The 13,873-nt window shown below is 46.6% G+C and overlaps 2 pseudogenes across 1 annotated transcript in view; both read left to right on the top strand.

The window, feature by feature from the left end:
• LOC144511219 (UDP-glucuronosyltransferase 2C1 pseudogene) overlaps positions 1 to 13,873 on the top strand; it is a 22,719-nt pseudogene continuing 8,846 nt past the window's right edge. The window contains exon 1 of the transcript XR_013500771.1: positions 1 to 83. The product of XR_013500771.1 is annotated as a UDP-glucuronosyltransferase 2C1 pseudogene, transcript variant X2 (transcript). The remainder of the gene's footprint in view (positions 84 to 13,873) is intronic.
• On the top strand, positions 10,485 to 12,028 carry LOC144511518 (UDP-glucuronosyltransferase 2A1 pseudogene; annotated as a pseudogene).

Below are 13,873 nucleotides of genomic sequence, written 5' to 3' on the forward strand. Positions count from 1 at the left end.
TTGTACTGGGGAATTCCCCACTCTCGAGTAACTGAAACTTCAGCCAGCGAGACCACCGAGACATTTACGGTGCTGCTGAATAAGTAAGTGATAGCGGCTTTTATGATGACATAATAATTTTGCAATCTGCTGCAGGATAGAATTAAGCAAGTGGCCTGAGGTCAGATTCACAGCGACCATGCAAACAATTGTTATGGGCGCAGAACTAAATGGCAACTTAACTTTCCTTTTAGACAAAGAACCTGAATCATATTTCGCCGAAAGTCCTATTAAAAAAAAGTCTGCAGCCATGTTGTAAAATCTCCCTCCTGCTTGAATAGCATGTCTTAAAAAGTAAACAAGTTATTTCGTGCATATCATTTTCTAAGAATGGCGACAGACTGGTTTCACGCAGAATTTTTTTCATTTCAAAAATATACTTTATTCATAAAAATCTGAAAAAAACCCACAAACATTTCCAATCCTTACAACAGTAAAGAACGGTCATACTTAAAGTTTATTTATTAGTAACAAGTAAGGCTTACATTAACACTGCAATGAAGTCACTGTGAAAATTCCCCTAGTCGCCACACTCCGGTGCCTGTTCGGGTACACTGAGAGAAAATTTAGCACGGCCAATGCATCTAACCAGCATGTGGGAGGAAACCGGAGTACCCAGAAGAAACCCACGTGCAAACTCCACACGGACAATGACCCAACCAGGAATCGAACCTGGGTCCCTGTGAAGCAGCAGTGCTAACCACTGTGCCACCATGCCACCCTTATTTACATTTTTGCATTTCCCTGGGATCAAAATTTACAATGTTAAGTCCAAAAACCTTTCATATAATTCAATACAATCCAAAGTTCTTTAGCAAACTATATACATTTATCAAATTGCATTTTGTGGTGCTTTGACAGAGTTACACAGTTATACAGTCGAAGTGCTTTTCCCAGTTACTAGCCCCTTGGTCTACATGTGTTTCACACAGAAATAGGACAGGAAGGCATACAGCTGGAATGTACATATTGTGAACTGACAACCCTTCCTTCCCACTGGTGTTCCCAAACATCCAGGATTGGCCTGGAGCCTCCTGGATTTGAACATCACCCTTTCAGGCACTGCTGCGTGCAACCCTGGAGAACAATGAAACATTAATTTGAACTTTTTACAGTTTATTTATTCGTCACAAGCAGGCTTACATTAACACTGCAATGAAGTTACTGTGAAAATCCCCTAGTCGCCACATTCCAGCGGCTGTTCGAGTACACTGAGGGAGAATTTAGCATGGCCAATGCACCTATCCAGCAAGTCTTTTTGACTGTGGGAGGAAACTGGAGCACCCAGAAGCAACCCGGGAGAATATGCAGACTCCACACAGTGACCCAGGCCGGGAATTGAACCCAGGTCCCTAGCACTGTGAGGCAGCAGTGTTAACCACCATGCCACTCTGCTTCTCTTTACCAGTGATAAATATATTGAAATTAAGGCAAAATACTGTGGATTCTGGAATCTGAAACAAAAACAGAAAATGCTGGAAAATCTCAGCAAGTCTGTCAGCATCGGTGGAGAGAGAATAGAGGTGGAGATGCCAGCGTTGGACTGGGGTAAACACAGTAAGAAGTCTCACAACACCAGGTTAAAGTTCAAAGTCCAAAATTGGTTGGACTTTAACCTGGTGTTGTGAGACTTCTTACTGAGAGAGAATCGAGCCAACGTTTCGAGTCTAGATGACCCTTGAAGATTTTCCGAAGTTTTCTGTTTTTGTGTGTGATAAAAAAAAAGGAAATGGGAGGGTGGTGACGGTGAACTAGTTCCTTCCTTGTCCTTCTCAGCCTTTCTGAACATTGAATCTCACCATCTTCCTTCAATTCCTCCTGTTAAAGCCCAGACCAGAAACTCCAAGGTATATTATGCAGTTAGCCTAGACCTCAACTTTTGCATTTGATTTTGGCATTAGGGTGAGCATAAGGTGTTTCACTCCAGGTATGATTCAAGTGACACACAAGGAAGTTTTTATCAAAACAAACTTTATTAAAGAACACAGTTAGAATATAACAAAAGAATTAGCATAACTTTGATCAATTAACATACTTAGACATGGCAAAGTACAATCCTTAACAGCTAGCTATCTCTGTTGTTCCAATTTAAAGCAATACCCCATAGACAGACATCCTTCTTCAGAATTGACTAGTGCAAGAACACGTGATGCTGCATTTTCAGTCTTTTAACACTTCTGGACAGAGATCCAGATAGCAGTTTCCAAAACAGCAACACTTAGAGAAAGATCCACTCCCGTACAGTAGAATCTCCCAGAAAGAAACTTATCTCCTAGCAGTTCCAGTTTCCAACTTCAGAGAGTGGAAAAGAGAGACACTGCTGTCTTTCAACTCCAAAAGCAATATCTGAATTTGGATATCCTGTGTAAATCCAGCTTCCCCATCACATGCCTACACCTGCCAATTGTCCCAATCAAACCCCACTCTGCAAAGTCCCAGGGGAAAACAGCAGAACAGCATTAGTTCAGATTGAAACCAACATTCTAGCCATTCAAACAATTATGCTGCTGCAGCAACAATACAGGATGCCGGTAGACAGGACGGCACTGAGTGCATAAAACTGCTACAACAGATCCTGCACAAGAACATGGCTCAAATACATTTCTTAAAGGCACAGTACCCTCACTCTCCACAGTTATCCAGCTTGGTGAGTCTCCACTTGCCTGGTTTCAGGCTTATCCATCTAACTTTGGCCAGCGTCTTACTTACAATGGCTTATTTTCCTGCTCCCACACTGTTATCTCTGGTGTCCCCCAAGGAACTATCCTTGACCCCAGCTCTGACTCGAAATGTTAGCTCTATTCTCTTTCCACAGATGGTGTGGAGCTACATCTGCTGAGAGTTTCCAGCATTTTCTGTTTTTGTTTCAGATTCCAGCATCCGCAGTCCTTGACCCTAGTTCCTATCTATATGCTGCCCCGTGATGATATCATCTGAAAGCACAGCATTAACTTTCACACATATGCTGACAACACCCAGTGGTGCTTCATTACTGCTTTTCCCAAACCCTCCACTATTGCCAATTTATCGGCCTGCCTGTCCGACATCCAGCAAAGTGAGCAGAAATTTCCACCAATTAAATATTAGGACTGAAGCTAGAAGACCATAAGATATAGGCAGAATTAGGCCATTCAGCCCATCGAGTCTGCACTGCCATTCAATCAGGCTGATATGATTCCCACCTCCATTCTCCTGCCTTCTCCCCATAACCCTTGATTCCTTTATTGGTTAAGAACCTATCTATCACCATCCTAAAGACACTCAATGACCTGGCCTCCACAGCCCTCTGTGGCAATGAGTTCCACAGATTCACCACCCTCTAGCTGAAGAAATTCCTCCTCATCTCAGTTTCAAAGGAGTGTCCCTTCACTGTGAGGTTGCGCCCTTGAGTTCTAGTCGCTCCCACTAGTGGAAACATCCTCTCCATGGTCCACTCTATCCAGGCCTCTCAGTATTTCGTAAGCTTCAATTAGATTCCCCCCCTCCTCCTCATCCTTCTAAACTCCATCGAGTATAGACAAAGACTCCTCAGCTGTTCAAGCCACTGTCTTCTGTCCCCACTACAAATTCCATTCCATAGCCACCAACTCCATACTCCCTCCCTTGCATCTGTCTCAGGCTGACCAAGACTCTTCATATCTTTGGTGTCATATTTAACCTTGAACTGAGCACCCAACCACATATCCTTGCCTTTACAGCCTATTTCCACCTCTGAAATTCTGCGTGACTCTGCACCCGGTCCCATTCACCCCTGTACTCACTGACACCTGGAGAAGCAATGCTTTGATTTTGAAATTCTCAACCTTATTTTCAAGCCCCTCCCTATCTCTGTGATTTCCTGCAGTTGAACAACCTTCAGAGATATCTGCACTTACCTAATTCTGCTCTTGGCATCCCCAATTTCAATAGCTGCACCATTGCTGGCTGTTCCCACATCTGCACAGGTCCTAAGCTCTGGAATTTTCAACTGCTTGCCTCTCTTCCCTCCTTTAAGACATTAATTAAATCAATCTCTGTAACTACGTTTTTGGCCATGTGCTCTAATATCATCTAACGTAGCTCAGTGCTAAATTTTGCTTTATAATGCTCCTGTGAAGCACCTTGGGACATTTGATTAAGTTATAGGTGTGATTTAAATATGATTCATTGGTGCTTTGATGAAACTGGCTGCAGTCTTGTCACAAGCTGCAACTCCAACACAATTTGTCGGTATAGAATTAAAACTGTTCATTTCACGTGCGAAAGCTGTGGGGGGGTCACAGGCCTGATTTTGTTTCAGCAAAACACCGTCCTGGTAAAACACTGCCATGGCACAGTTGTTGGCACTGCTGCCTCACAGCACCAGAGACCTGGATTCAATTCTGGACTTTGCTCACTGTCTGTGTGGACTTTGCATGTTCTCCCCTTGTCTGCGTGGGTTTCCTCCGGGTGCTCCGGTTTCCTCTCACAATCCAAAAGACGTGCTGGTGAGGTGCACTGGCCATGCTAAATTCTCCCTCGGTGTACCCGAACAGGCGCCGGAGTGTGGTGACTAGGGGATTTTCACAGTAACTTTATTGCAGTGTGATGCGCGATTAATTCACTCGAAAGGCTAGATCGTACTCGGGAATAAAGGCTATTATTCGCAACAAGAATAGAGCACACTGCTTAACAATACAATCCCAGACTAAAGGGTCACTAGGAAGTGCAGTGACCTTTATATTCCTATAGGAAGGTGGAGCCAAACAGAGTGTACCACAGAACAATGCTAACAGGTGGAACACACCAACCCTAACCCCAACAGTAACAAGAGTAACATATGTACAAGTACCCAGAGTGATAACCATCTATAGTCCAGTACCCATAGTGGTGACCATCTATGGTTCACCACATTCACCCCTCCTTTAAAAACAAAGGCCGGTGGGGTAAGAAAACAGTACGAACTGTCCATATGTTCACAAGTTCAGTCGTATCGGTGGTCCGCACCGTCTCTGTGATGCGCGTTATCACACACGAGGCTTGAGATGCTCAAGGAAATAAAGGCTTTTATTTACTATTACAAGGAAGCTACCATATATAGTACACGATCCCAGACTGAGGGGTCCCAGACAGAGCAGTGACCTTTATACCTCTCCCAGGAGGCGGAGCCCGACTGGGATGTACCATAATAACTATAATACAGGTGTAACAGCCCAACCCTAACCCCAACAGCAACAAGTAGAACAACCCATCCCTAACCCCAACAGCAACATATATACATACTCGTAGTACTGGCCAGACCCTGGCTCAGTACTACCTAGTGGGAACCAACGATGGTTCACCACACTCTGCGACCTCCGCAGCACTGGCGGCAGTGCCGGTTCTGGTGACCGTGGTGTCCCTCTCTCCAAGGTGGTGTCCAGTGACTCCTCCAGTTCCTCACGCACCGGTGGACCTCGAGGTGGCGACAATCTCCTGGACTCAGGCAAGCTGTACACGGGAGTAAGAGGATTAAGTGGAGGTCCCGATACCGCCCGCGCAATGTCAGGAGGGGAGAAAATGGGCAAAGGAACCCTAACCAGGGGTGCGGGAGCGACGGGGGTTTCCAGGTCCACTGCAGGCGCCAGATCTCTGATAGAGACCGTGTCCTCTCGCCCGTCAGGATATGCCACATAGGCATATTGAGGGTTGGCGTGGAGGAGATGGACCTGTTCAACCAAAGGGTCGGACTTGCGGGCCCTAACATGCCGCCGCAGGAGGACAGGTCCTGAGTACGTCAACCAAGACGGCAGTGAGGTCCCAGAGGAAGACTTCCTAGGGAAGGTAAACATCCGCTTATGTGGGGTAGCATTGGTTGCCGTACACAGGAGGGACCGGATTGAATGGAGCGCATCAGAAAGTACCTCTTGCCAACGGGAGACTGGAAGACCCCTAGACCTTAACGCCAGTAAGACAGCCTTCCAGACTGTAGCGCTTTCTCTTTCGACCTGCCCGTTACCCCTGGGGTTGTAACTCGTAGTCCTACTTGAGGCAATTCCTTTAGAGAGCAGGTATTGCCTCAAGTCGTTGCTCATAAACGACGAACCCCTATCACTGTGGATGTAACTGGGGTAGCCGAACAGGGTAAAAAGACTCCGCAAGGCTTTGATGACCGTGGCAGCGGACATGTCAGAACAGGGGATGGCAAAAGGGAATCAGGAGTACTCGTCAACCACGTTGAGGAAATACACATTCCGATCTGTCGAAGGAAGGGGGCCCTTGAAATCAACACTCAGCTGTTCAAAAGGGCGAGTGGCCTTAATGAGGTGTGCCCTGTCAGGTCGGTAGAAGTGCGGCTTGCACTCAGCACATACCTGGCAGCTTCGAGTTATCGACCTGACATCCTCTATGGAGTAGGGCAGATTCCAGGCCTTTACGAAATGGAAGAGCCGAGTGATCCCCGGATGGCAGAGATCATTGTGGAGGGCCTGTAGCCGGTCCTCCTGCACACTGGCACATGTTCCACGCGACAGGGCATCTGAGGGCTCATTGAGCTTCCCCCGGACGGTACATGATATCATAGTTGTAGGTGGAGAGTTCGATTCTCCACCTCAAGATTTTATCATTCTTAATTTTTCCCCTTAACATGTTGTTGAACATGAAAGCCACAGACCGCTGGTCCGTGAGCAGGGTAAATCGTTTTCCAGCCAAATAATGGCGCCAATGCCGGACGGCCTCCACAATGGCCTGAGCCTCTTTTTCCACAGAGGAGTGCCGAATTTCAGGGCCTTGGAGGGTGCGAGAGAAAAAGGCGATGGGCCTGCCCGCCTGGTTAAGTGTGGCGGCCAGGGCGAAATCAGATGCATCACTCTCCACCTGGAAGGCGATGGACTCATCGACAGCGTGCATCGTGGCTTTCGCGATGTCAGCTTTTATCCCTTCAAAGGCTAGGCGAGCCTCTGCTGTCAGGGGAAAAGAGGTAGACTTTATGAGCGGACGGGCTTTGTCCGCGTAATTGGGAACCCACTGTGCATAATATGAGAAGAAGCCTAAGCATCTTCTCAGTGCTTTGATGCTAGTGGATAGGGGAAATTCAAGGAGGGGACGCATACGGTCTGGATCGGGGCCGATGACCCCGTTTTCCACCATGTATCCAAGGATTGCTAGGCGGTGCTTGCTGAATACGCACTTCTCCCTGTTATAGGTCAGGTTCAGGCGAGACGCAGTGCGTAAAAACTTCAGGAGGTTGGCGTCGTGGTCCTGCTGGTCATGGCCGCAGATAGTGATGTTGTCCAGGTACGGGAAGGTAGCCCGTAGCCCGTTTGGGTCCACCATTCGGTCCATCTCATGCTGGAAGACCGAGACCCCATTAGTGACGCCGAAAGGGACCCTTAAGAAGTGGTAGAGACGGTCATCCGCCTCAAAGGCCGCGTATTTCCGGTCCTCTGGGCGAATGGGGAGCTGGTGGTAGGCTGACTTCAAGTCGATGGTGGAGAACACCCAGTACTGCGCAACCTGGTTGACCATGTCAGATATGCATGGGAGAGGGTACGCGTCCAGCTGCGTGTACCTATTAATGGTCTGACTATAGTCCATGACCATCCGGGGCTTGTCTCCAGTCTTTACCACCACGACTTGTGCTCTCCATGCGCTAGTGCTAGGTTGAATGATCCCTTCCCTGAGGAGCCGCTGAACCTCAGATCGAATAAAGATCCGAGCCTCAGTGCTGTAACGCCTGCTCTTAGTCGCAATGGGCTTGCAGCCTGGCACGAGATTTTCAAATAAGGAAGGCGGGGTAATTTTGAGTGTCGAGAGACTGCATGTGGAGTGCGCTGGGCAATTTGGAGGCTGCTGTTCTCCCACTGAAAGTGGAGGGAGTGGCCCATCGTACTGCAGGGTCACACTCTTCAGGTGGACCATAAAGTCTAGTCCCAGGAGTACCGGAGCGCAAAGGTGCGGTATCACGAGGAGCCTGAAGTTCTCATAAACTGTGCCCCGCACCGTTAAAGTTACCACGCAGCTCCCAAGAACGATAACAGATCGGGACCTACCTCGACGCCATAGAGATTGTCTGCCTGACAGTTTGTACGCGGAGAGCGCACCGTTTCACTGTATCCGGATGGATGAAACTCTCCGTGCTCCCGCTGTCAAACAGACAATGTGTCAGGCGTCCGTTTACCTCTATGTCCATCATGGACTTGTCGAGTCTGTGAGGCTTGGCCTGGTCCAGGATGATTGACGCCACTGTTGGATTCGAGTGTAACTGCAGGCAGCTGAGATGGTCGACGAGGAGGACCCCTGCTGGTCTTCTGCGGCCGGTGTCGACCAAAATGGCTGCGCCCATGGATCGCACGTGGTCGATGGCGTTGAAAGTGGTGGCACCCGCAGGTCGCACGTGTCTTGCGTCGTCGTCATCAGGAATGGCGGCGCCCGTGAATCGCACGTGGTTGAAGACATCGACGAAGCTGGAGACGAGGAGACGGATCCTGGGGAGTCACACGCAGCGCTGCTTGGCTTAGAAGGGGGCTTTGCTCGGCACACTTTTGCATAGTGCCCTTTCTTCCCACAAGCGGAGCAAAATACCGTCCTGGCCGGACATCTCTGACGAGGGTGCTTCGCCAATCCACAGAAATAGCACCGTGGGCCACCTGGAGCTGCCGCAGCCATCAGGTCTGAGGTTGAAAGCACGATCGCGCAGTTCCTAGGAGCAGCCGGGTACAGTTGAGTCGGTGGCTGTATTTGCCACGATGTTCCCACGTGGTCGGTGGGGTAAGTTTCAAGACTTCTGGAGGCCATTTCCATCGCATCAGCCAATTCTACCATCTTAGCTAGGTCCAAGTTACCTTGCTCTAGCAGCCGCAGGCGAATATAGGATGCGCCGATTCCCGCCACGAACGCATCTCGGATCAGATCGTTGGTGTATTGAGTAGCCGACACAGGCTTGCAATTGCAGGCTCTGGCTAGCTGCTGAAGTTCACGCAGGTACTGTCCCGTCGTTTCGCCGGGCTGCCGCCGTCGAGTTGCTAATAGATGACGGGCATGAATTTCGTTTGGCGATTTATGGTACAGCTTCTTGAGTAGTTCGATGGCCCCTTTGTAGTCTTGGGAATCACGGATTGTTGCATACACAGTGTCGCTTACCCTTGCGTGGAGGACCCGCAATCTGTCTGCGTCGGTTTGGACTGCTGTTGAGGCGTCGATGCAATCCTGGAAACACTTCAACCAATGGTCGAAAGTGTTCGACACTCCCGCGACACGCGGATCCAAGGTTAGCCGATCAGGTTTCAGCATCTGCTCCATTTTTTTTTCCGAACAAAATTTGTTGCGAATAAAATTGATGCGCGATTAATTCACTCGAGAGGCTAGATCATACCCGGGAATAAAGGCTTTTATTCGCAACAAGAATAGAGCATACTGTTTAACAATACAATCCCAGACTAAAGGGTCACTAGGAAGTGCAGTGACCTTTATACTCCTATAGGAAGGCGGAGCCAAACGGAGTGTACCACAGAACAATGCTAACAGGTGGAACACCCCAAACCTAACCCCAACAGTAACAAGAGTAACATATGTACAAGTACCCATGGTAATAACCATGTATGGTTCAGTACCCATAATGGTAACCATCTATGGTTCACCACACAGTGTTAATGTAAGCCTACTTTATATACTTTAAATAGATAAACTTTAAAACTTCCCCCGTGTTCTCCAGTTTCCTGTGTGTGCTCTGGTTTCTTCCCACAGTCCAAAGATGTGTGGGTTAGGTGGATTAGTTATGCTAATTGCCCCTTCATGTTCCAAAATGGGTAGGTTAGATCGATTAACCATGGTAAAATGTGTGGGGTTACAGGAATAGGGCAGGGGAGAGGGCCTGTTTAAGATACTCTGTCAGAGAGTTGGTGCAGACTCGATGAGCCAAGCAGCCTCTTCTGCACTGTAAGGATTCTATGATTCTATGGTTAAAGGAGTAGACACAATAAGAAATCTCACAACACGAGGTTAAAGTCCAACAGGTTTATTTGGTAGCACAAGCCACTAGCTTTTGGAGCGTTGCCCCTTCATCAGGTGAGTGGGATTTCAGTTCACAAACAGGGCATATAAAGACACAAACTCAATTTACAAAATAATGTGAACTGAAATCCCACTCACCTGATGAAGGGGCAACGCTCCGAAAGCTAGTGGCTTGTGCTGCCAAATAAACCTGTTGGACTTTAACCTGGTGTTGTGAGACTTCTTACTGTGTTTACCCCAGTCCAACATCGGCATCTCCACATTAAAGGAGTGGAAACAGGAGAAATATCACATTGCCAATTTATTCTTGTGTAACCAATATTTCTATTTGATTCTCTAAGAGGATCTGCATATCTGGTCTTCTCAATGTGGAACATTCTGGATGGAAAAGTAAATTACTGGTTACATGTGTTCTTACCACCATCATCCTGTCTTGTCCTATTACCGAGGGTGCTAATATATTGGTTGTTCCCCTTGATGGAAGTCACTGGGTCAATATGGAAATTTTAATAGGAGGACTGAAACTTCATGAATCCAACATCACTGTGCTTCATTCCTCAACAGCTTGGTACATCAAGGAGAGGTCTGAGCTCTATCATTCAGTTCTGTTTCAAATGCAAAAATGCTTTGGCAAGAATGAAACTGAGAACAATATACAAAGATATCTACAGAAGTCATTGACAGCCTTAAAGCATGGTCTGACACCATGGGCCTTCATTCAGCTAGAACTTGAGCAATGGACTGCTTTGCATTCACACCACATTTGCACCAGAGGGTTCACCCTTGCAATATTCAATACCAAAGCCGTGTTGAGGCAACTTGAAGATGCTAAATTTGACTTACTACTTCGTGATCCTGCTTTGAGTACAGGTTCAATTCTTGCTTATTATTTGAAACTCCCTGTGGTGTATAATGTTCGGTGGCTCATAAGTGGGGAAGCTCATTCCCCGTTTGCCCCATTACCACCTTCCTATATCCCAATCACTGGAACACAATTTACAGACAAAATGAGTTTTCTACAAAGAACACAAAATGTACTCTTTTATATTTTTCAACTATTTGTTACAGAATTTTTCATTTACGATGAGCTCTGCCATCGATATCTGGGCCCAGACACAGATATCGAGACAGTTCTCCTGAGGGCTGATGCGTGGCTGATGAGAGTAGATTTTATATTTGAGTTCCCAAGACCCACCATGCCAAATATTGTTTACATTGGAGGATTCCAGTGTAAACCACCCAAACCTCTCGCAGCAGAGTTTGAAGAGTTTGTCCAATCCTCAGGGGAACATGGGGTTATTGTGATGTCTCTGGGGACAATTATTAACCATTTACCAATGCATATTACAATGAAAATCGCAGAGACCTTTGCTCAGGTACCTCAGAAAGTTATTTGGAGACACGATGGAAAGATCCCTCCCAACATAGGAAATAATACGCTGCTGGCAAATTGGATCCCTCAGAATGATCTTCTAGGGCACCCCAAAACACGAGCCTTCATTGCCCATGGTGGCACCAATGGAGTTTACAAAGTCATCTATCATGGGGTGCCAGTCGTTGGCATTCCTCTGCTTTTTGACCAGTTTGACAATTTAGTCAGAGTTGAGATCCGAGGGCAGCAAAAGTGATAGATATTGCAACGTTACAATCAAACGATCTATTGCAGGCACTTAACAAAGTCATAAACAACACATCTTTTCGGGATAACATGCAGAAACTCTCTGCTCTCCACAGGGATCAACCCGAGTCTCCAATGGGGAGAGAGCCATTTTCTGGATTGAGTTTGTTGCTCGACACAAAGGTGCAGCACATTTGCGCTCAGAATCTTACTGACTCCCCTGGTATGCTTACTATTGCGTGGATGTGATGATTTTCTTGCTGTCTCTGTTCCTAATGGTTACATTGCTGATAGTTCTGCTGCTGAAGAAACTGTAACATTTTTCAGAGGAAGAAACAAAAAAATGCAGTAAAATTGAATTGGGTGATGAGCTTTGAGTTCTTCCCATTTTTACAGCAAGAGTTTAATGCAGAAAGAAAATAACTTTTCTAGATACTGCGTCATGAATTTTAACAAAGGAAAATATCAAAGGGTGTCAACACATGACTCAGTATTAAAGTTTCAAAGTTTATTATTGTCACAAGTAGGCTTACATTAACACTGCAGTGAAGTTACTGTGAAAATCCCCTAGTCGCCACACTCTGGCGCCTGATACCTTGTACGGATATTGACATGGAAATGCTGCGCTTAAATCAAGTCTTATGTGAAGTAAAAACATGTTCTTTTAAGCGTTATCCAAAACTAATCGTAATATTAGTTCTCATGTAGCCAAGACCATTAAATAAGAATGGGAAACTTCTGGGACTCACTGACAAGACATAGCTTCTCTCACAATCATTCCTATCGCCCTCTAATAGCCAAAGAATTCCACCACAGCTCACTGAGAGTTTGTCGGCATGTCTGGTTCCTTTACCATATGTTCCATTAGTTATGGTGATCTCTCAGCAAGTTAGTGAGCCATAACATAGCCAGAAAATATTTCCTCAGCTCATGCTGGGATCAGTTGCGTTTGCTACCAAATAAACCTGTTGGACTTTAACCTGGTGTTCTCCTTACTGTGTTTACCCCAGTCCAACGCCGGCATCTCCACATCAGTTGATATTCACCATGTTTATTATCCCTTTGTTGCTCAAGAATGGCATACCCTTGCTATCTGATTGTAAAATGCTGTTCATTATATAGTCATAGATATTAATAAAGAAATGTAACTGCATAATTTGTCTGTCTCCCTTTTGACGATTTTGGCATGGAGAAGCTAACTTCCACACATGCATCCTAATAGGGAGTTGATAGCATCATTTGGACCAGTTGATGTAAGACAGTTTAAGTGTGCATTTTGTTGGGAGGTACAAACAGAGGCAAAATAAATTGAATGATACAACTCCAGAGTAGGTTGCAGAAGCAGAGGAATCTGGGGGTATTTATGCACAAATCATTGAAGGTGACAAGGCATGTTGAGAAAACGATTAAAAAGACACACAGATAAAAGCAAATTATTGCGGACACTGGAATCTAAAACCAAAAGAGAAAACACGGGAAAACTCTCGGCAGGTCTGGCAGCATCTGTAAGGAGAGAAAAGAGCTGACGTTTCGAGTCCAGGTGACACTTTGTCGAAGGTGTGGCTGAGCAGATTGGTAAATAAGAGGGTCAAAGGCTAAGCAATGAGAGGAGTGTTTCCTTTTCAGGGACGAAGGAAATGGGGTTTGGAGAAGGAAGCTGGATAATGAGTGGTGAGAGTGTTGCTTTGACAAAGGATCACCTGGACTCGAAACGTCAGCTCTTTTCTCTCCTTACAGAGGCTGCCAGACCTGCCGAGATTTTCCACCGTTTTCTCTTTTGGTAAAAAGACACACAGATCCTGGACTTTATAAATAGAGGGAAAGGGCAGGGCTCATCCCAAAAGTGTAAAATCCCGCCCAAGATCAACAGACCTTCCCGTTGTCTGCCCCTCACCCGCTCTGATTCCTGTGGCGGGAGGGGGTGGGGGGTAAAATTCAGGCACATTGTGACAATAATTAATAAACATTAAAGCAAGGAAGTTATGCTGAACTTTTAAGAAAGCATGGTTCGGCCTCAGCTGGAATATTGAACGGGACTTTACGGCTTCGCTCATCCTGAAACCGTAAAATCCCACCCGAGGCCAATAGATCTTCCCACTGTTTGTCCCTCGCCTGCTCCGATTCCTGCGGCGGCTGTGGCAGTAAAATTCTGGCCATCGTGTCCAATTCTGAGTACCACAGAATGATCAAGGTGAGTCAGCAGTGGGAACAAGGGCATCAAAGGTGGAGGTGAGGGTGTGGCTGAGCAGATTGGCAAATAGGTGGTCA

The sequence above is a fragment of the Mustelus asterias genome, chromosome 24 (genome assembly GCF_964213995.1).
Source record: "Mustelus asterias chromosome 24, sMusAst1.hap1.1, whole genome shotgun sequence".
NCBI lineage: Eukaryota > Metazoa > Chordata > Chondrichthyes > Carcharhiniformes > Triakidae > Mustelus > Mustelus asterias.